Source organism: Hippocampus guttulatus, chromosome 12 (assembly GCF_054856545.1).
Source record: "Hippocampus guttulatus isolate MCC_2025c chromosome 12, RoL_Hgut_1.0, whole genome shotgun sequence".
Lineage (NCBI taxonomy): Eukaryota > Metazoa > Chordata > Actinopteri > Syngnathiformes > Syngnathidae > Hippocampus > Hippocampus guttulatus.
The window spans coordinates 15935232-15949751 of NC_141272.1; positions in this window are offsets into that span (position 1 = coordinate 15935232).

Consider the following 14520-nt stretch of genomic DNA (forward strand, 5'->3'; position numbering starts at 1 on the left):
AGAGGCCAAATGTGCATCACCAATGTTAAGGGTAAGATTTTTTTTTTCAAGTTTGAAATGTGTCCAATTATTATCATGTTCTTTCCCATAATATGTTCTATGCGACCCCAGGATAGGGTACACATGGCATTCTGATTAAAAAAAATTTGTGGGATCTGAATTTAGCAACAAATTCCATTGCTTTTCATCCATCTCAGGCGACGGCCATTTGGCAACTTGCTGTGCATTCAATATGACTTCACAGGTGCTCAGGGCTCAGGTAATGACCGATCACGGCTCACCTGTTTTCTTTTTAGTCATGTGACATTCGCACATGTATATGAGTGCTTCTGTGATTTTGTGTTCACATTTAGCCTTGGTGTGGTCCCAAAAATACTAAAAATACTGAATTTTTTCATTCGGTATTTATGTGATTTTTTGTTGTTGTTGTTGTTGTTGTTTGTTTCCATTTTGCTTGTTGTAGTTTTTATTTTTTTTCATGTCCTGTGATTTATTTATTTATTTGTTTGTTTTTTGTGGAGAAAAGCTTATTGTTCCACTCCGTTGGTGCCTTCCTTCATCCATAGCTCCGACCATTCCTGACAAACATTGGTTTGGCTTCATTTGTCGTTTCAGCCGTGTTGCTTTTAAAATCCTCATATTATATTAACTACTGTACTACTTTTGAAAAACTATTATGTGTATGTGGGTGTAAATGAATACCGTATCAAAATGCATGTTATTATAAATCGCAATGCGGGTATTTTTCTGCAAAACTGTTGAGAATATAAGCGAATACGTTTTCATAATTCATAGTCCGGTTCTATTTCTTTGTGAAGTTTGCATGTTTTCTCTGTGCTTTCGTATCGGATTTCTCCAACTGCTCTCATTTCTTCCCACACTCCAAAAACATGCTGCGGATTTTACACTGTCCGGAAGTGGAATGTTAGCGTGGCCGGTTGTCTACATGTCCTCTACAAATGATTGGTGATTAGTCCAGCATGTACCATGCCTCTTGCCCTAAGTGATAGGGTTTTGATTACCCACCGTACTGACAAGGACAACCAGAAAAAAAAAAAAGACGGAATTCACGGTGCTTGTAAATGACAAAATTCATATTCAATTGTGCAACTCTCTCTTATGTGGACAGTGACTACACAATTGTGTATCTGACATGTATTGACAAAAATTATTGTGCACTCACTGGCCCCATTTTTAGGACCAATTGCATGACTAAATAAGATTCATATTAATATAATTGATACTACTGTTTGTATTTACATGACTCAACCTTGCAGTCACGATCAAACCAAAGATGCTGTAACAATAAAAGCTGAACAATGAAGCTGGACCATAAGTCAAAATATATTCTTTATGGTTTAGTGTATACGGGCGGCACGGTAGTCCAGTGGTTAGCACGTCGGCTTCACAGTGCAGAGGTACCGGGTTCAATTCCAGCTCCGGCCTCCCTGTGTGGAGTTTGCATGTTCTCCCCGGGCCTGCGTGGGTTTTCTCCGGGTGCTCCGGTTTCCTCCCACATTCCAAAAACATGCATGGCAGGCTGATTGAACGCTCTAAATTGTCCCTAGGTGTGAGTGTGGGCGTGAATGGTTGTTCGTCTCTGTGTGCCCTGCGATTGGCTGGCAACTGATTCAGGGTGTCCCCGCCTACTGCCCGAAGACGGCTGGGATAGGCTCCAGCACCCCCCGCGACCCTAGTGAGGATCAAGCGGTTCGGAAAATGGATGGATGGATAGTGTATACATTATTCAGCATCAGTTTGAAATGTTCTTTTTTTTTTTTTGCATCGTTTCTTACTTGTCACATAATATGCAGTTAATTGCATAAAGCCATGCCTCTAAATATGTGACATGTTAATTATCTGTTGTGTGGCAGCAATATTTATAACAATAATGGTGGAGTGTGTGTCTCCACAAACAGGCTAATGAGCAGAGAAATGGAGGGATAAATATAAAGTGTGCAGCTCAGATCTCCATTTATTGTTGTTTTCTTTCATGGTGTAAATCTGTGCATGCCTTTCAGAATAACCTTAATGTAAAAAAAAAAAACATCCCATATCAGACAAAAAAAAATTTCTGAGTGAGATGATACTCGTGGATGAATGCCATGCAGAATAGACAATTTAGGAAATATTAACAAGGTACTTTTCTCCTCTGTTGATGACGCGAAAAAATTGAAACAGCTCAATGTGCAATGTTATTAAAAATATTAATCATGCTGTGAAATGAAGACCTCTGTATCACTCAAAACTGAGCAAATTTGTCAGAGTAAGATTATGCACATACAGTATATGGCAAAAGAACAACTAACCACAAGCACACTAAGCAATAAAAGAATTATTACCCTCGATCATATTCCTCATGTGCATGTTGCATATTTGAAATCGTGATAATGACCCGAAGTGAGAGAATAATGCACACAAACAGCTTTTCACTACATTTTTTTAAATTTATAGCATGTTTGGTTACGTTTGTCCATTTTCTTTTCTGTGTCTCAAATGATCCACTGGCTCTCAAAATGCTGCTGAACATGATGTGACAGGGCCGTGGGCAAAGTAAGGATGCAAGCAAGTCATTACCATATACATGAGCTAATATGTGACATTGCATGTGAGAGCAAGAAGAGAATCCGTTAAGACTAAGTACAAATAAAGAGCACAGAAGTGGTGGGTTGTTGGCGATGCTCGGCGGGAAGCCGAAAGAGTTGGGAAGTCGGAACTATAGGAGATGGCTTTTGGGATAAGGTGGGGGTGGGGGGGGGGGTTATATTACTGGTTTGGGTGAATATTGACACATAAGGGGATGTTTGACAAGAGTTTGGAAGTGTTTATTGCATAAGCCATTCATGCTTATGTTCTCATCTTTGTTGTTCTTTATCTCATGTCATGACTGTGATACTGCCTTTCTGGGGATTTTTGTTATATATCGAGACGCCTTGGCTGTAGAGTACTTTGACAATAATGTATGTTTGTGGAAAATGTCAAATAAAAAGATGAATACAAAAGGAAGGCTTGAGGAGGATGAAGACACGGATGAATATTTTTTAGCAGGATCGAGATACAGATGCTAACACTAAAGATGAAACCACTGGCCAACAAATGCAAAGATGGAGGAAGTGGAGGCGGGTGGAACAAGGAAAACCTGAAAGGCGGATTGTAACCATGGCAATAGAATGAAAGCACTTCAAGATCACAAAATGATTTTGCTGCCTTACAAATGAAGGTAGTTTAAGTGTTTCAACATTATTACAATCACGGCTTTATAGAAAAGTCAATATTAAAGGACTGGGTGCATCCGGTCTGGCTGCCAGCCATTTGCAGGGTTTAGAGAGGTAAAATAAGCATTGACACTCACATTTACATTTATCGACAATTTAGAGTCTTCAATTAACCAAACGTTGATAGTTCAGCGGTTAACACGTCGACCTCAGAGTGCAGAGATACCAGGTTCAATTCCAGCATGTTCTCCCCGTGCCTGCGTGGCTTTTCGCCGGGTACTCCGGTTTCCTCCCACATTCCAAAAACATGCATGGCAGGCTGATTGAACACTCTAAATTGTCCCTCGGTGTGAATGTGAGCGCGGATGGTTGTTTGTCTCTATGTGCACCACGATTGGCTGGCAACTGGTTCAGGGTGTCCCCTCACCGACTGGCTCCAGGCTGCCTGCAACCCTTGTGAGGATGAAGTGGATCAGAAAATGGATGGATGGATCAATTCATTTCACCAAATGTTGATATTTTTTAAATTTGGGTGAAAGCCGGAGTACTCGGTTAAACAGTTTACCGCTCATAAATACAGACTTTCAGACAGACAAGCAGTGCTGGTTTCGAAACAACGGGGGTAAACGTGCTGGCCGTTCTGCCTGGCTGAGTCTCCTCTGTCTTCAGGGAGAACAGCTGAGGAGGAGGAGAGGAAGAAGGAGAAGAAGGGAGAAAAGGGGGGGGGGGAATACAGACAAAGAAAAGAAAACAATGGAGAAGCTGTAATGGGAACTTGGGAGGTCAAAGGGGCGAGAAATCAGGAATGAAAGATGACGAGGTTCTTCATCGAGGATGATGAAGTGGCTGTCAAGCTGTTAAGTCCAAAGTGGCCTTCGGAGAGTTGAGAGGTACAGTGAAGAGATACAAACGGATGGCGGCCGTGGAGGGAGCATCGCCAAAGTAGAACTAAATGGGAAAGACAGAAAAATAAGGAGGCATGGTAGTCAAATGATATTTCAAAGGCAAGCATAAGAGGCAATGTATGACAGAGAGGCTTTCGGGAGAGGAGCAGAGAAAGAGCGAGAAAAGGGTAAAAGAAGGAGAAGGGGTGGAGATCGTGTGAGAGTGATTGTGAGATGGCGAAGCAGTAGCTCAGGGCAGGGTGAGAGGAAGTGATGCGTACACTGAGAGGAAGGAGCAGATCTCGGCGGCACGCGCCAATCAAACACCAGCCTTCCTCTCGTTGACCGCCAGCACAAGCACACTTTGTTACCAGCATGCGCATTATGAATCAGACGAGGGTAACCTCCAATACACATCCATAACATGGACACACAACACACACGCAGGTCACTTGGCAGCCACTCCGCGGTATGACACTGAGTCCATGTCTGGTCTCATCTGGGAGCGCCATTGAAACACAACCGCTGTCACTGGAGCCTTGCACGCATGACATTTTACACAACTCTGAAGTGAGAAGTACACACGGGACTTACGAGTTCCACATGAACTTTATATCGCACACCAAGAGTCACAACAACCGGTTTTGACAGGATGGCTGAAACGAATCCTCGAGTAATTCGGGTGGCCGCTTATTCACGTGTACGCTGTTAAGAAGAAGCCAAAGCGGAGCAGATGGTTATTTATTGTGTTTGTGTTACCAGAGAGCCCGGGGAAACCCCAAACAAGTGGCAGGGAAAACATGAAAACTGCAGGTAGGAAGGCCTGAGGAATAAAAACTGTTCATTGACTTAGCCTGAATTGGTCAAGGAGAAATATTTGATAATGTCAAGGTTCTTCCTGGACCGCACATGCCTCATTGGGGGAGCCTGTCAACAAAGTAATATAGACATCCATTTTCTAATCCACTTTTCCTCATGAAGGTTATGGGAGTGCTGGAGCCTATCCCAGCCGTCTTCGGGCACTAGGCGGGGGACACCCTGAATCGGTTGCCAGCCAATCGCAGGGCACACAGAGACGAACAACCATCCGCGCTTACACTCACACCTAGGGACAATCTTGAGTGTTCAATCAGCCTGCCATGCACGATTTTTAGGGAATGTGGGAAGAAACCAGAGTACCCGGAGAAAACCCACGCAGGCACAGGGAGAATATGCAAACCCCACACAGGAAGGGCCGTAGCCCGTGATCGAACCACGGATCTCTGCGCTGTGAGTTGGACGCGGGAACCAGTCAGCCACTGAGCTGCCGACTGCTTTTTTTTTTTTTAAATAAAAAACATATAGGTATGCATATTTTTAATCAGAGAGAGTAAGGAATAAAATATTTTAATTTGAAATGAAACAAGCGAACAAAACGCTGTACAGGCAACCCTAATTAGTGTCCAGGAACACAAATGTGAACATAGGAATTTGCCACAGCCCGTCGTTTATAAGCATCGAATAAATGGTGGCACATGGAAACTTTGTGACTGTAATCCTGATATGTATGATTATCTAGACAGATTTGCAATTCATACACGTGTGATAAATTCCTACTTTTCTTATTTAATCCAGCAGTATGACCTTAATGTTGCTAAACAGGCTTCATATGGCTCTTTGTGATATATGACATCAATATCGCATATTCAACCTGACATGCCCTTTAAAGCAGCTTCATTCTAAATGTCTCCAAGTGGCTGGTAAAGTACATACAGTAAAGAGCACACGAACTGCAACTACTTTTTCTGGATTATTTAAAAAAAAAAAAAAAAAAAGATTCCAAGCATCTTTTAAACAATTGATATCAGCCAGAACAACGAGGGCTCTTTGCACCTACTTCTCTATCCTTAAACAACTCGGTTTTGAAATGTGTCTCAATGAATTATTGAAAAGGACTGTCAGAGGCTGTTCTTTGTTTTGTCTCCAAAGTCACCTCATCTCAGGTTGAACATTGCCACATTGATGGGTAGTGGACAAAAGGACATTATAAATGGTAGAAATTATGGTTAAAAACGTCTTTTTCAATCTTGGATGGAAAAATGCAGAATGAACTCCCCTCACTGTAATGGAGTTGACCGTTGCCAGGAGATCAATATTTGGTAACTTAAAGGGACAGTGTGAAGAAATGTTTGATTTTTCAATGTTCATTGATTTTAAAAATGCCCAAAACATTTTTAGGACATAATTGTACCATATGTTCTGCACTACAAGGCGCACCTAAATGCATTTTTTTCAAAAGCGCCTAATAATCCGATGCGCCTTATACATGGATCAATATTCGGATTTCTTGGACGTAGTCCTTTAAATGTTCTGCAAAGCGCTTTGTTACAGCTGCAGCAGTTGTGAAAGCTCTCTAGCAGTGGTTCTTAACATGGTTTCAACCGAACCCCAGGGGTTCGGTGAATCGGTCTCAGGTGTTCGACGGAGCCTCTGCCGTGGAGGTTAAAACACACCCGACTCAACATGTACTGTAATTTAGTTATGACACACCCGCTTTGAACATTCTATTAATTCACCACTAGATGGCAAGTGCATTTCACACACTGTAGCTTTAAATCGGTCTTTAAAATGGAGCCTTGGATCCTTCACTATGAGCTAATGAGAGTCAATTAGTTTGCTGCAAATAGCAAAGGAAATTGTTTCCGGTACTAATTATGAAAATGCAATGCCAAATATTTTAATGCAGGGTAAATCTATGCATTGAGGGCAGGAGAGGCAAGACACCACCAGAAGGCAGGTCGGCAGTGTTTTCTCTCTCTCTCTCTCTCTCTTTATTTCGCATGTGTGTGACTGTCTGACTTCCTGTTGTGTTGGCTCCCCTTTCCAGGGCATATGCCATTTTTTACTTGGTCTTTGGGGGAGAAATTATTGTGCTCCTTAAATTTTGACAAGTGGGTGCAGATGATCAGGAAAATGAATCCGAGCACTACTGTTGACCAATTCAAGTTTGTGGGCTATTAACACTCTATGTCAGTCGTGAAGTTTTCATAATGAGTTACAAAATGAATGTTGGATGACAAATACAAAAAAAAGTTCGTAGCGCTTGTATTAGAATGAAAAGAGGAGTGCCATAACCCCCCCGCCCACCCCCCCCCCCCCCACACACACACGCACATGCACACACACAAAATTCCATGACTATATTTATGGAAATCTAAGTTTGAACTGTTGGCATTGCAGTTCTTGCATAAACTCACAGTGAAATCTCAAATGGGCTTCCCAGATAGGGTGCCTGCGTTTCTTTCCAGATTACAAAGGGACATGGGGACAGTGGATATTGGACAGGAACTGTGCTTGTCGCTCCTGGACAGTCTCTGGATGCTCTGGTGCCGTATAGTGACAAGCACACATATACAAGCCTCCCCACAGGCATATATTGTATATACTGTATCTGTGTACTCGTGCCGCCATTCAACCCCATCTCTTTTTACTCACGTTTCCAGTTCCAATCACAGCCTCTCCACGAACACATATCACACAAATCTACAAAGTACGACACATCTCTTTCCTTATGTAATCCCCCAACTAGAGCTCATTACCAAGGCTTTAAAGCTCCAATCCGTCACTTTAACTCCAATCCCTGCCACTTTGTTTTGGGTACATTGACGATGACGCTCACAAGCTTGTAGCATTCACCAGGCCAGGAAAGTTGGTGTCACTTTTTCCGTTCAGCATCGACCAAACCAACACGAGAATGTTAGTTGGTTTTCTGTCAGTTGGTTTTCTGTCGTTTTTCTGTACATTGTGCCTTCTTTAGGTTCCGAGGATGAGACAATTCCAGCTGATTTCGGGCAAGCGTCAGGGTAACACTTGGGATTGCTCTTATAGACAACCATTCACACGCACATGATTATTGCTGATGTAAGTTTCAAGCCTTTTTTTGTTCTTTTCCTTTGACTTTACTCCCAGTTTTATCCCCCATTTTATGATGAATCTATTTTTAATTGTCGTTAATGTTCTGTAAAACTGTATTATTGATATATCTTTGTTTATATACAGTATATTGTTCTGTACTACGTTGTTATTAAAATAAAAATAATAAAATAAAAGGTGTCTTTGCTTTGAGTCAAGGATTATGGTTGACATTTGTCCTTTCCTTTTGTAAAGGTTGGTCATATGTAACCTATGCTAAAAGTGGGTCTAAGCTTGCCTCGAGGCCCTGTTCTAAACATTTCTAGAAGTTGAATCAGAATCAGAATCAGAATCATCTTTATTGGCCAAGTATGTAGAACACACAAGGAATTTGTCTCCGGAATAACACGCTGCATTAGTATCATCGTAAACAACAAATCATTGACCCATTTTAGAGTAACCAGTAGCAGTATTTGTACTACAAGAAGAGTGACTACGTCAGTGACTGTTTAAGGAGTTAATGGCTAGAGGGAAGAAGCTGTTTAAGTGTCTACTGGATTTGGTGTGCATGGATCTGTAGCGTCTGCCTGAGGGGAGTAGCTGGAAAAGGTGGTGGGCAGGGTGCGAGGGATCCAGGAGGATTTTCCGTGCCCTTGTCTTGATTCTTGCAGTGTGCAAGTCCTCAAGAGTGGGTAGGGCGGTGCCAACGATTTTTTCCGCCGTCCTAACTGTCCGTTGAAGTCGGATTTTGTCCTTTTTTGTGGTGGCCCCAAACCAAACCGTGATGGAAGAACACAGGATTGATTCGATGACTGCCGTGTAGAACTGTCGTAGCACCTCCTGTGGCAGGCCATGCTTCCTCAGCAGCCTCAGGAAGTACATCCTCTGCCGGGCCCTTTTCAGGATGGAGATGGTGTTGACTTCCCACTTCATGTCCTGGGAGACTGTGATTCCCAGGAACTTGAAGGTCTCGACGGTTGACACAGGGCAGTTGGATAGTGGGAGGGGCAACTGTGGAGAAGAATGTTTCCTGAAGTCCACGATCATCTCTACAGTCTTGAGCGTGTTCAGCCCGAGGTTGTGTCGGCTGCACCAGAGCTCCAGCTGCTCCACTTGTTGGCGGTACGCAGACTCGTCGCCGTCTTTGATGAGACCGATGACCGTGGTGTCGTCTGCGAACTTTATGAGTTTGACAGCTGGATCTGTTGAGGTGCAATCGTTTGTGTAGAGAGAGAAGAGCAGTGGAGAGAGGACACATCCCTGTGGGGCTCCAGTGCTGGTGGTGCGTATTGATGATGTTGTTGCTCCCAGTCTCACCTGTTGTGTCCGTCCCGTCAGGAAGCTGAGGATCCACTGGCAGATCGTAGGGGACACACCGAGGTGGAAAAAAACTTTCCTACACAAGTGCTTCACTCCTCCGAATGATGTCACTCAGATAGAAAAGGACTGTTTTGAAGCAAAAAAAACGGAATCAGAAAAGGCCCATTGTGTGTTTAGTTTGCAATGTATTCAATAAAGGCGGCCCGGTGATCCAGTGGTTAGCGCATCAACCTCACAGCGCAGAGGTACCAGGTTCAATTCCAGCTAAATTGTCCCTAAGTGTGTGTGTGAGCGCGGAGGGTTGTTCATCTCTGTGTGCTCTGCGATTGGCTGATAACCGGTTCTGAGTGTCCCCTGCCTACTGCCCGAAGACGGCTGGGATAGGCGGATCGGAAAATGGATGGACGGATGGATGGATGGATGAATTCGATGCATTCTTATCCATTTAATATCAAGCATCTGGCATTTCACTGAATAATAAACATCATGTTTGGCCATGTGACCTGAAATCTAAAACCTCCTGCCTTTATTCTGTGTGTGTATTTTCGCGGGATTACTGCTTCACAGTTTTGTTACTTTTTTTTTTTTTTTTTTTTTTTTTGATGAAATGTTTGAGTTGTTCGGATCAATTCATTACATAGGCTAGACACACTAGTAGTGCATCCTTAGATATTCATATACTAAATATAACGTAGAGTAGTTTCGTCACAGGTTCCTTTCAAACTCTTCTGTTTATTTATTGGTTCCCACAGCCGTTCTCCTTTTCCATGACTGCACATTTTTCCTACTTCTGCGTCTGTAATCCTACTTTTTCTTTTCCCCTGTTGAACTTATGTTTCCACCCACATTGCATCCATCGTGTAATATTTACTATTCTTATACCTCTACCCGAAACATCTCCGCCTATGTGTCAATATGCTGACACTAGGTGACACCGAATTGTTTCAAATGTGGTCCATTTGAGTTTTTGCTGTATGACTGGCTTTCTCAAGAAAGAAGCTCTGCGTGTCAGCAGTAATTTCACATAGAATGTTGCTATAATCCCCATGTCCATTAATAATTCTTCCCCTTTAGGGTGATGGAGTGAAAAGGCATGGAGATGGACAGATGAGTCAGTTGCCTTTTCAGAAGGTAAATGAGAATGTCAGAATGAAGTGCAAAACGCATAAATGACACATGAGTTTTTGGTCAGATCGCTGAGATTGCACGAAACAACCAAGAGAGATTTCATAAATGAAACTGTTTCCACACAACGTGTGACAGTTCAAACAGTGGACCTTGTGTTTGACCCCTGAAGGTCAAATTCAATCCAACCATTTTCTGTCGATGCTCTCATTTGGATGCAGAACAGTTTTGCACCACTGCACCTTATACGACTTCAAAAATAAACCTTTTGATAAATTAATAACCCTCTGATCTAAACTGCTTTATTATTTTAGTCATGATACATTTTATTTCCATACAGCTCTTGCTTGCATTGGATCATAATGTTGTGGATGTTTGGCAGGCACCGCTTTCTCTGCTTATGTGGGACACGTATTTACTGATGCATGTGCACAGATTGCCTGATAGGTGCAGATCAAATGTTTGGGGAGTCTTTCCACAGTCTCCAGCAGATTCAAAATGAATTGCTCACTGTTGTTGTGCGCGCCCGTTGGCTTGGCTGAGAGAAAGAAAAAAAAACTGGGACAGATTTCTGACAGAATTACATCTTCCCTCATAAATTAGTGCACATAATGAATACTGAGTTTTCTAAATATAATTTGTGATGACTTTGTTATCTACGTCTAACCACTCTTGTGGTATTATAAGGAAACCACTGCTGAAGCGAAATGAGTAAGATTAAAATCTAATAGGCCCACGTTTTCATCAGAAAAGAGGTCGAGGTTTAATTCCTAAAAAGTATATTGAATATTATTTTAGCCGTTGTAGCATTATGTACAGTTTGAAGATTAACGCTGTTCATATATTTGCAAATAGAAAACTTTGCTTCAATAATGATTCAATTAAAATGTATCCAACATTTGAGTTGAATAAAATTTGTACTTGTATTTGAATGGTTAAATGCAAATGTATTTAAAAAAAAAAAAATAACAGTGAGGTTTACTCAGCCAATGTACTGTGGTGGATTTTTTTCTTTTTAATGTAAGACGTTGTAATACCGCTTCTCCTCCACATCAAGAGGAGCCAGATGAGGTGGCTCGGGCATCTGATTAGGATGCCTCCCGGACGCCTCCCTGGTGATCCGGGCATTTCCCACTGGCAGGAGACCCCGGGGACGACCCATGACATGCTGGAGAGACTGTGTCACCCAGCTGGCCTGGGAACGCCTCAGGTTCCCCCGGGAAGAGCTGGAAGAAGTGGCTGGGGAGAGGGAAGTTGTTTGAGAAATTGAAAACCACAAGCAGTCATCTACTTTTTACAAGCTCACAGAAGAAAAAAATTTGCCTGAGAGCAAAATGACGTGTCTCAGACTTGGAAGGACTGCGCGAGTTGAGTAAATATAGTGAAGCCAAGTGATGCGAGTGGCACGGTCGAAAAATTGATGGCTGCACTATGTGCTTCCATTGAACTCCATGACATGAAAAACATCACTGAGCACTTATTAATTATGACTCCCGTTAATTAGCTTTCAGCCCATACGTCAAAATCAAGTATGACGTGCCCTCGCCGATGGCACGCATGGTGGAGCAACAGGAGAAAGGAGGGTGCGGTGGTGAGAAAGAAAGCTCTGATCCCATCCTGAATTCACAAGCAACGTGTGGCTTATTCTGTTTTCTCGGTGTTTCACGCTAAGACGTTTTAATTTGAGTTTAATTGTGTGAAGCGCATCAAGAAAGCGTCGAAGTGAAGCGTGAAGTCAATGAATGAGGTTGAGCCGCGTGGTGGGATGGTAGTACAGACGGGGGGGAAGGGTGAAAGAGGAAAGTGAGGAGACAAAACTGAGGGTAATTCAGAAGTAATGATAAGCCGAGGGGGGCTGACTTGGTTGACTGGTTAGCGTGTCGGCCTCACAGTGCAGGGGTGCAAGGTTCGATTCCAGCTCTGGCCTTCCTGTGCGGAGTTTGCATGTTCTCACCCTTGTGTCTGCATGGGTTTTCTACGGGTGCTCCGGTTCCCTTCCACATTCCAAACAACATGCATGGCAGGTAAATGGAACACTTTAAATTGTCCCTAGGTGTGATTGTGAGCGCGGATGGTTGTTTGTCTATGTGTGCCCTGCTTTTGGAAACCAGTTCAGGGGGTCCCCCACCTACTGCCCGAAGATGGCTGGGAAAGGTTCCAGCACATCCTGCGATGGACTTGTACGAAATATTCCATTTATAGTTGCACAAGACAAACATTGAAATAAGTAACAAATGACCATTAGTTCTCTTATCGACAATCACAATCTTTCTTTCTTTATTCATTAATTTTTTTTCCCGTTAAAATCTAAAAGAGCAGCAGCAGTTCCCCTAAATGGCAGGAGAAACACACACCAACTCAAGTAGATCAGATGAAGTGTCAACGTTTTCATAAAGATCCATTTGCGTCCCTTTACTGATGCCCGAACGTGAGATCAAATTGAGTGGAAAAGACATCATGAAGCTTCGTCCTAATTTGGCTTCAAAGTGACTTTCTAAGTGGCATCAAAATAGACCAACTATTTTTAAGCGCATTGATGTAGAACTTTGCAGCTATCTTGGCAAACAGGAATCAATGCACCTTAATTCAGTCAGTCGATGTGCAGTGACTGGTTACAGCTTTTCAAAATCAGCCTCTTCATTTGTTTTACAGATATTTTTGTGGGAAAAAAAACTTCTGTTCAGTCATTTTCATATTCTTGTTCTTTTCAGCCATCTGATGACATTTCTAATGTTTGCCAAATATATGTTGACACTCAAAGTTCTTTTCGGGGGCTAAACTCCAAGCTAAACTCAAAGCCCACATGCTCATGGTACCTCTTAGTGCGCCGCTGCGCTGGGGCTCCATGCCGGTGGCTTTTGGCCAGAAGGCGGAGCTTCACCACAAAACACTATAAATATACTCACTGAAACGGTGTTGGTGTCTTTCTCTGTGTGATTGTTGTTTTGTATGAAGCGAACCTGTTTTCATATAGTTGTGGAGACCTGCTTAGAATGGCTATTGTGTGGATCATTGTTCCATGAGCACGTTGCAAACATTTCTGAGAGCCTTGGAAAGATGTCGGACGAAATAAACGTTTAGATATGCCTTTCATACTACGAATGCCATTTGAAATTTTTGTTCAAATTATGATTGGATGATGATCGTTATGTTTTCTATGCCCCACGTACAGCGTAGCCCTGAAGTGGAATTCACCAGACCCACCGAACAAGATCAGTCACGTGTTTATTGTATTTTGATGTTCTCTTTACCTGTCAGGGTCTGTGAAAAGAAGATTACTGCCTACTTCAACATGTGTAGCAAAAAAAAAAAAAATGAAAGCAATGAAATGCTTGAAATGAGGGACAGTGAGATCAGGGAGAGTATGAAAGAAGTCAGGGCCTTTGGTGAGTTTTGGCATTGACTTGGATTTTATTTTTTTGTTTTTTTTAATACTTGGTCAGGTCAACAACTGGCATTTGCCTTCTCACCGCCAACTGACAGAAAGCTCTCTTGTAACTGACAATTTCAATAGCTCCAATGCGGCTCACAGGCGCAAAGCAGATATTCTTATGTGCAGCCCACTAGTCTGTGCATGCGGCCTAATGTGGAGAATCACTCATTCAGGTATGCACTTAGGGCCCGCCCCTATTTGAGTCATGGGTTCGTTCACACTGGCCACCCCAATGAAAATTTGAGGCTGCAACACTTCTTTTGGCCACGGCCTATGCTCATGTCAAAGGGCAGGTGGTTCTTGAGACGCTAGATGCTCTGTGCCCAGCCTTGCTACAGTATTATTTTTTTAACTCGTATGCGTGTCAGTGTGTCTGTGTCTTGGATAACCGCAGAATCATTTCTGAATCCTGCAGTGTGCACAGGTCAGCGTCATTCTGGCTCAGTGGTAGGAGAAGTTGATTTAAAATCATGTAAAGCGCTTTGAGGGGCATTTAATGAATACAAAGTGCTATACAAATTACGTTTATTTGAGTGAGTGAGTGAGTGAGTGAGTGAGTGAGTGAGTGAGTGAGTGAGTGAGTGAGTGAGTGAGTGAGTGAGTGAGTGAGTGAGTGAGTGAGTGAGTGAGTGAGTGATGGCACTGCATCTGT